Below are 7,394 nucleotides of genomic sequence, written 5' to 3' on the forward strand. Positions count from 1 at the left end.
GAGAGCTGGATCGGAAGCAGAGCAGCCGGGTCTCGAACTAGCGCCCATATGGGATGTCGGTGCTTCAGGCCAGGGTGTTAACCCACTGTGCCACAGTGCCGGCCCCTGTTGCATTCTTTACTTAGTGGAGGGTTAATCTGATTATAGACTCTTTTGATTATAAAACTGAAAGTTTCTCACTGTAAAAATTACAAGAACAAGAAAGGAAGGAGGAAGTATTGTGGGAGCATAAGGAGCGGGAGGGTAGGGTAGGAAGTATCACTATGCTCCTAAATCTGTATATATGAAATACATGGAATTTGTTCACCTTGTATAATTTTTAAAAAAAAGAAAAACAAGCAAAAAGGTCAAAAAATGAAGAAGGAACACCAAAAACAAACAACAAAAAGAGACCACAATGAAATGATGAAATATCAGCAGCCCCTTCCTATAGTTAAACTTAATTCACAATTGGTATGTATATTAACATAATATCCATTATCACCCAGCCATTCCAAAGTAGTCAATTGCTAGATTTAATACTTTATTTGGCATCAAATTTGTTGGTTTTTTTTTTTCTGCTTTTAAAATATTTGGACACTTGTGCAGCACCAAAAACTTAGTTAAAAGCTGAACTGAAGACCTTTTGTTCCAGGTATCGGCACAAAGTTTATGTTCAACCATTTGGAGAAATTGTATTTCAGAATGTTATCCCTCCCAGGCTGAGATCATTACATATGATGCCTCCTGGGACACACATATTTAACGTTTTTGTCTTCTTAGCATCTCCTATTATAGAAAAAATGGATTCCTTTTACAAACTCAGCAGGTCTTTGAAGAGGCATCGTGCCATTCTTCATCCTCTGACATTACACATGAGGCCTTAGCTTTGTTTGTGTTTTCTGTAGTGAATTCCTTTCCTTCCCATGCCAGTCCGTGGTGAATTTCCCAGATCTTCCTTTCTAACCCCAACAGAAAGAAAGCACTAGATCTCAAATCCTGTCTTGTTTTAAAACGTATTAAAAATAAGACACACATAGCAGCTTGCCCAGTGACTAAGAATAAATATTTACCAGCCCATACAAATTGTCACTAGTCTGGATTTCACTGTATAGGTTCAGCTATTGGAAGGGTGAATGAAGTGAGCATTCTTTAAAAAAAAAAAAAACGGAGGTATGATTCAAATTTATGATTCATAAATGATCCAGAATTCGCTCTCTTCAAGGGTACATTCAGTGATTGTGACTATATTTATTATGATGTTGATTGTGCAGTCATAATAATCACCACCATCTAATTCCAGAACAGTCTCACCATTCCCAAAATAAACTCAATATCCACTGATAATCAGTCCCCTTGCATCCCTGTCCTCCAGCCCTGGAACTCACTAATGTACTTTTTGTCTTCATAAATTTCCCAATTCTGGGCATTAAATGCAAATAGAATAATAAATATGTGGCATTTTATGCCTGTTTTATTCTTCACTGAGCAAAATATTTTTAGGGTTTATCTATGTTATGGCATAATTGATAATTCATTTCCTTTTATGGCTGAATAATTTTCCAACACCTTCCATTCTAACTGTCCATCATAAATCATTGCTCTTCTTGGGTGAGTAGTAATGTGGCCCTTTGAATGGTTTCAAGGAGAATGTAAAGTTACACAGTAGAATGTTACTACTGTAGCCACATAGATTTTGAAGTCATGAAATTCCAAGTACTCTAATAAGTGAAAGTTTTTATTTTCCCCATCTTCTGCTTTCATTCCTCAATAATGAACACTGGAAAATGTAAATGTTTCTTTAATATGATCAATCTATAGATATCTGTACTATCCAACTTATCTAGGGTGCAGTTTAACTCTGCTGTCTGATTTTCTGTCTGGATTATCCATCTATTGCTAAAAGTAAGTGTACAAAAACTACATACAAATGTGCTAGCTAAAGAAGGGATTTTGAATGTTTTCACCAAAAAAATGGTAAATGTTAGAGGAGATTGCTATGTTGACTCTGATTTGGACATTACACAGTTTATGCATGTATCAAAAGAACCCATGAGATGACATAAATATGTACAACTTTTATGTGTCAGTTAAAGCTTTAAAAATGTTTAAATACAATCACTTCTTCAAGGTGGTACATATATTATTAAACTTGGGGTAACTTGTAGGAAAGTTCAAATAAAAAATGTAAGAAGCATTTGACTTGAAATTAAAGAGATTTACACTTCATATAGTTTACTATTGAGTACTATAAAATTCTGCTTTTATTTACCTAGAAACTTCATATGAAATACTTTTAATGTTAGGCCAATTACTATTGGGTATCTAGTGCATGATGGATGGAAGTCTGAATGAATGGATGGACAGATAGATAATGAATCAAAAACCAAACCATAGCCATTTGTAACAGTAAGTAATCTACATACAGAATGCATTCTGTCATGGCTTGAGACATTTAAGTACGGTTAAACATGAAATATGATGGTATAGGATATATAGGAAAAAAGACACTACTGGCAACTCTTCAATGCCTTCTGATACAATATACATCCTAGACAGTTAGATATCATATACGGTAAAATATAAGTACTGCTTCACAATAACATAAGAGTGATATGTATATGTACACATATGCTTTCCTCAATAAGAGAAGGAAATGCAAACTAACATGGCTTCAAGAGGTAGTAAGTAGCAGGCAATGGGCATATGGGAGGTGTTAAGCACTGGGGCTGGGAACAGAATAGGAAATGCTCCTTGTTCCTCTGTCATTTGTCTATCTTAGGGAGGAAGAGTGCTGCCATAGCACATGCTGCAGAGTAGGGCCTAGGCTACTGGTTGAAGAGTGATGTCAGAGTGGTAGGACATGGTTTACTTGAGACACGATTTCCCTGCCATTGCTGCACACAAGGTATGCCCACATACCTACGTGGGCCAGCTGTGGAGGGGGCAGTAGTGTGCTCCATGCCCATTGACTCCATGTTCTTCCTCTAGCTCCTGGGCCAGGTGCCTTTTTGGACATGTGGTTGATGGTTCTCCCCATTTCTGTGCATTGTTTCCTTTTCTCTGTTCCTCAGCAGTCCCCATCTGTTCTTGTCTCTTCTTCCATTAAACTACTTCTACTTACTTTGTGTGTTTTAGGTAAAGCCCTATATTTATAGTAGTATTTATTAGGATCCGAGCACACCTTTTAAACTGCACCAGTGTTTTTACAGGTTTGTTATTGTTTTGTGGGTGTTCTAAGTTGCATGGGTGTTCAGGGATCTGTCTCAATCTAATTTTCTCATGGGTCTCGTTTGCTTTGGTGAGTGTTTCCCAGGACACAAGGTTTTCTAGAAATGCATATTGTACTATAACAGAACTGCCTGTATGTGTAAAAGTATAACAACAAGGATAATGCAAGGAAGGGTACTAGGGAGCACTGTAAAAAAGAGAAAGAAATTATATATGGAACAATTATTTTCACTACTATAAAATATTCATAATATAGTAGAGGCTACAAACTAGTGTGTGCCACAAAACAATATTTTTCGGAAGTATTACTCTTATGTTACTTTGGCATATGAATATAGAATCATGGAAAATTGTATATTAAAATGCTTATGTCAATGGTGACTGAAATGAAAAGTGAGCAGTTATTAGTATCTGCTAATAATTTGTTCACTTTAGGCTTTTCTGCTTTTCTATTTCTGACTTTATTTTTAACATAACTGCATGTGTAATTTTATAAAGAATGTGCATTTTATAACTTAAAAATTAATAAATGCATAGGTAAAGAAAAAGGAGTGAGAATTCTAAATATGATCTGCAACACTGCTACAGTGCTTATCTCAGGAAATCTGAGGAACACTTAAAATTGAATGCGAATAGTAAGTTCCTGGAAGGTATGAAGTAACATACTGTTATGTTTAAGAGCCTTGTCTTAGGCCTCATGGGGGGTTGCTGGATGGACCACTTTCTGATTATACAAACGTGAGCACACAAACTTAGCTCTATATGCCTTCATTTTTTTCAGCTCTCTAGTGCTTGTAAGAAGGTAAAACACGATAATAATGTGAAGCAAACAGCACATTGCCTGGCGTTCCGTCAATAAATACTGATTAAGTGTCCAGGAGCCAGGCACTACTTTAGAATCTGAGACTACAGCTGTGAAGAAAGTACAATGTAAGTTTTCAGTTTTTAAAAGTTAGCTATTGGGATGGTGCTTTTCATCTACTTATATCTGCCATATGTTTCCCACAACTGAATATCCCAGGCATCCCCAGAAATGAAGAGGGAAGTCAGTCATTAGGCGGTTGGCCATTCTTTGCTGCTTTGTTGGACCTCATTAAAAGAGAACCAAGACAAAGGTCCTGGGGGTGGGGGTGGGGATTTGTTTCCAGACCATGCTGCCCTAGGGACGTGGAATCTAGGCGTGCAGAGCAGAGAAGTCCCTGGCAGGGTGGTGGAGACCTAGCGAAAAAAGTCACCGTTTCCTGAGATGTTTCTGGGACGCAACAGCCAGGTAGTTTCCAAAAGAATGGTGCAGAAAATCAGTGTGGATCCAGTGGGGGAAGGAGGTGGAAGGAAAGAGGAGAGAAGGGAAAATTCATAACCCCCTGCTGCTTTCCCATCCTGTACAGCAGTAGAGTGTGCATGGATGCCGGAGGGGGTCAACCGCGCTGCTCTGGGCTTCGCGGGTGCGAATGGCGGCTGCTTGTCTCCCTTGGCGCAAGGCACATTCGGGGCCAAGAGCGTCTGGGCGTGGAGGAGGCAGACGCCACGGCAGGGCGGGAGAGAGGCTGCAGTGTGTGCAGACTCCCTGCGCGGCGGCTCTGTTTGGGGAACGTGGAGCGCAGGGTCCTCGCTCACTCGCTGCCGAGGAGCTGGCGCCGGGCACCGGACTTGCAGCCAACAACAGCAAATGGTGGCGGCGAGGAGGAAGCCTGCGGTGCTGCAGCCCCCTCTAGGGTAACATTCACGAGCTGGAGAAGAAAGCGAATGCAAGAGGGCAGTGCGGAAAGGGACACGCTTGAAACCCGAGTGAAGGGGATGGGGCCGGAGAGAGGAGAGGAAGGCAGCCGCGGTTCCAAAACACTGCCTTCGGTCCCGCTGACACCGAAGCAAAAACACTCCCTGCCACCGCCCGAGGGGCCGGGGACCGGGCTCAGCGGTCTGTGAGTCCGTGGGGGTGGATGCCCTGGCGGTGTTAGGTTCCTCGTAGGGGATCAAAAGAGGAGCTTGCTCTCTGAAAGCAAAACGTGGCATGCACTTTTCACAGAGGGGCTGTTTTCACCAGAAGTTCCCAGTTTGCTTGATAGTCCCTCCCTCCCTCCCTCTAGTCCTCCGATGGCTCCTGTTGGAACTCTGCCTCTTCCCCCAAGCCCCGTTTCACATCTGATGATTAAGACCAGAAACGTGCAAGGCACACTTCCCTCTCACATCAGGCCAGTGAAGGGAATTTAGACTCAGCCTGATGTGGAGAATAAGCGAAACACAACCTACAGCCATCAAGGACAAGGTGGCAAGAACTTGTGCCCCTCACCTTTGACTTGGGAGTGACCTTGCTCTTCTCCTGCCCATCTCAGCAGGAGGTGTGGGGGGCGGTGGTTTAGCAGGTGGAGATGTATAAATGCTTGGGGAATGGCGCCTGGGCTTGGCACTGAAACTGTATCGGTGTTAACAGCTGGACACATAAGTCATGCTCAATAAGGATTTAGTGGCAACATTCAGTCTCAGATTAGCCCGGACTTGCAGGCAGCCGCTGTCTTCTTGCCAAGGTTGGGCAGCTCAAAAGGTCAAGCGATCTCTTGGGATTAATACTGGTATTTAATGAAATGCCTTGCTTATCACTGTTGGGGGTCAAGGGCTCCATTTCTTGCTGAGACGAAATCACTTCCAAGTATAATGTGATTCAGTGTGGGCTGCCTACCCAAGCTCCCAAGGGTCCTCTCTGTAAGTCTGACACTAGAGTCCTGGTAGCTAGGAAAAGGTATCCAAGGAGAATGCAGAAAGTGGTGGGAGTAGGCGGCAGTGAGACAGGGCGGTGCAGGACTTCTATGACAGCTAAGGAGGTCAGATCTGAGCATGTAGTGGTGGGAAGGCAGTTAAGGATTTTAAGCACTGTACAAAACAATGTAGTAGAATGCAGTCTGTCATGAGCAGAACAGATCCCATTGGGAGGATCTGGAGGGGCAAGTGAGAGCCTAGATCAAAGCAGCCACACTGGCATTGAAGAGGAGGGGTTGGATATGTAGCTGTTGATGATGTCAATTATTAATGATGTAAAATTTCAAGGACATGACGACTTCCTACACAAAAGCATGAGGAGAAGGAGAAGGGGATTTGTGACTTCGGTGGACTGGCTGTATAGATGCTGCTGCTGCTGCCACTGCCTTCCACTGCCTTTGCTGTTCAGAAAGTTGGAGCGGTCCATGCTGTGTCATAGCAGGGTCAAGCAGCTGCCTGTGATGCCATATGGGCATCACCTATGGGCACTGGTTCGAGTCCTGGGTGTTCCACTTCTGATCAGGATCCCTGTTAATGCACCTGGGAAAGCAGCGGAAGATGGCTCAAGTACTTAGACTCCTGTACTTGGCTTTAGTAAGCGATCATCGTCATGGTGGCTCAAGAGAGCCTGTTCACCAACTGAGCTGGTGCTTCAAGGGGGCTATTGACCTGAGCAGGCCTGGAGGAGGCAGTGGGGGCTGAAGTGACCGGAGTAGTCCTCAGAAAGGCTTGTTGTACCCAGTCATTTATTTGGACAACCAAGTGCCAGATACCAGTGTGCAAGAGACAGATCAGTTCCTGGTGGTGACGTCCTGCTGGGACATTGCCTTGGTTCCCCTGAATCAGATTCCCATGAGCCTCTTCAAACATGGCAGGCAGCACCATCTCCTTCTTCCCTAGGATGATGGTCTACATGATGGCCTGGCAACCTATTCAGGCGCTTATGACCATTTCAGCCACTTTCAAGATGCTAGAAAGTTCAGACCGGAAGTTCCTTCAGAGTTTGGTCTGTCTTACCAGGGACCTGATGGGTTTGGCCGTTGGTTGTTAACAGGTGCCTGGCTATGGGATTACTGTCTATGCATGGTTAGCCTTCACTGAGCCCCCAGGACAGAATGGATTTCCGTGGTGGAGGATTACTTTTGTGAGCCTGAGTAAGAAGCACCTGGTCTACATATTTGCTTCTCATTTACACCCTTCTTTTGTTCCCATTGGTTCTTAAAGTAACCACTCATGTTGTAAAGAACCAAAAGCTCTTTTTCCCCTGGAGAGGAGACAGATCCCAGAAAGGCAATATGCATATTAATACCGTCACAAAGAAACTATACAACAACCCCTAATTGAAAATAATGTAGAAAACTCTGCTTAATGTTTCCAAGATAGAGCAAAACAACAAATATGACCAGAATTCTATGTAAACAAAAGAACAG

General features: G+C 43.0%; 1 pseudogene; it reads left to right on the forward strand.

Annotated features, from left to right (window-relative positions):
• Positions 1–6,522: 6,522 nt before the first annotated feature.
• LOC133771006 (ER membrane protein complex subunit 4-like) lies at positions 6,523–7,112 on the forward strand (annotated as a pseudogene).
• The last annotated feature ends 282 nt before the right edge of the window (positions 7,113–7,394 follow it).

The sequence above is a fragment of the Lepus europaeus genome, chromosome 12, assembly GCF_033115175.1.
Source record: "Lepus europaeus isolate LE1 chromosome 12, mLepTim1.pri, whole genome shotgun sequence".
Lineage (NCBI taxonomy): Eukaryota > Metazoa > Chordata > Mammalia > Lagomorpha > Leporidae > Lepus > Lepus europaeus.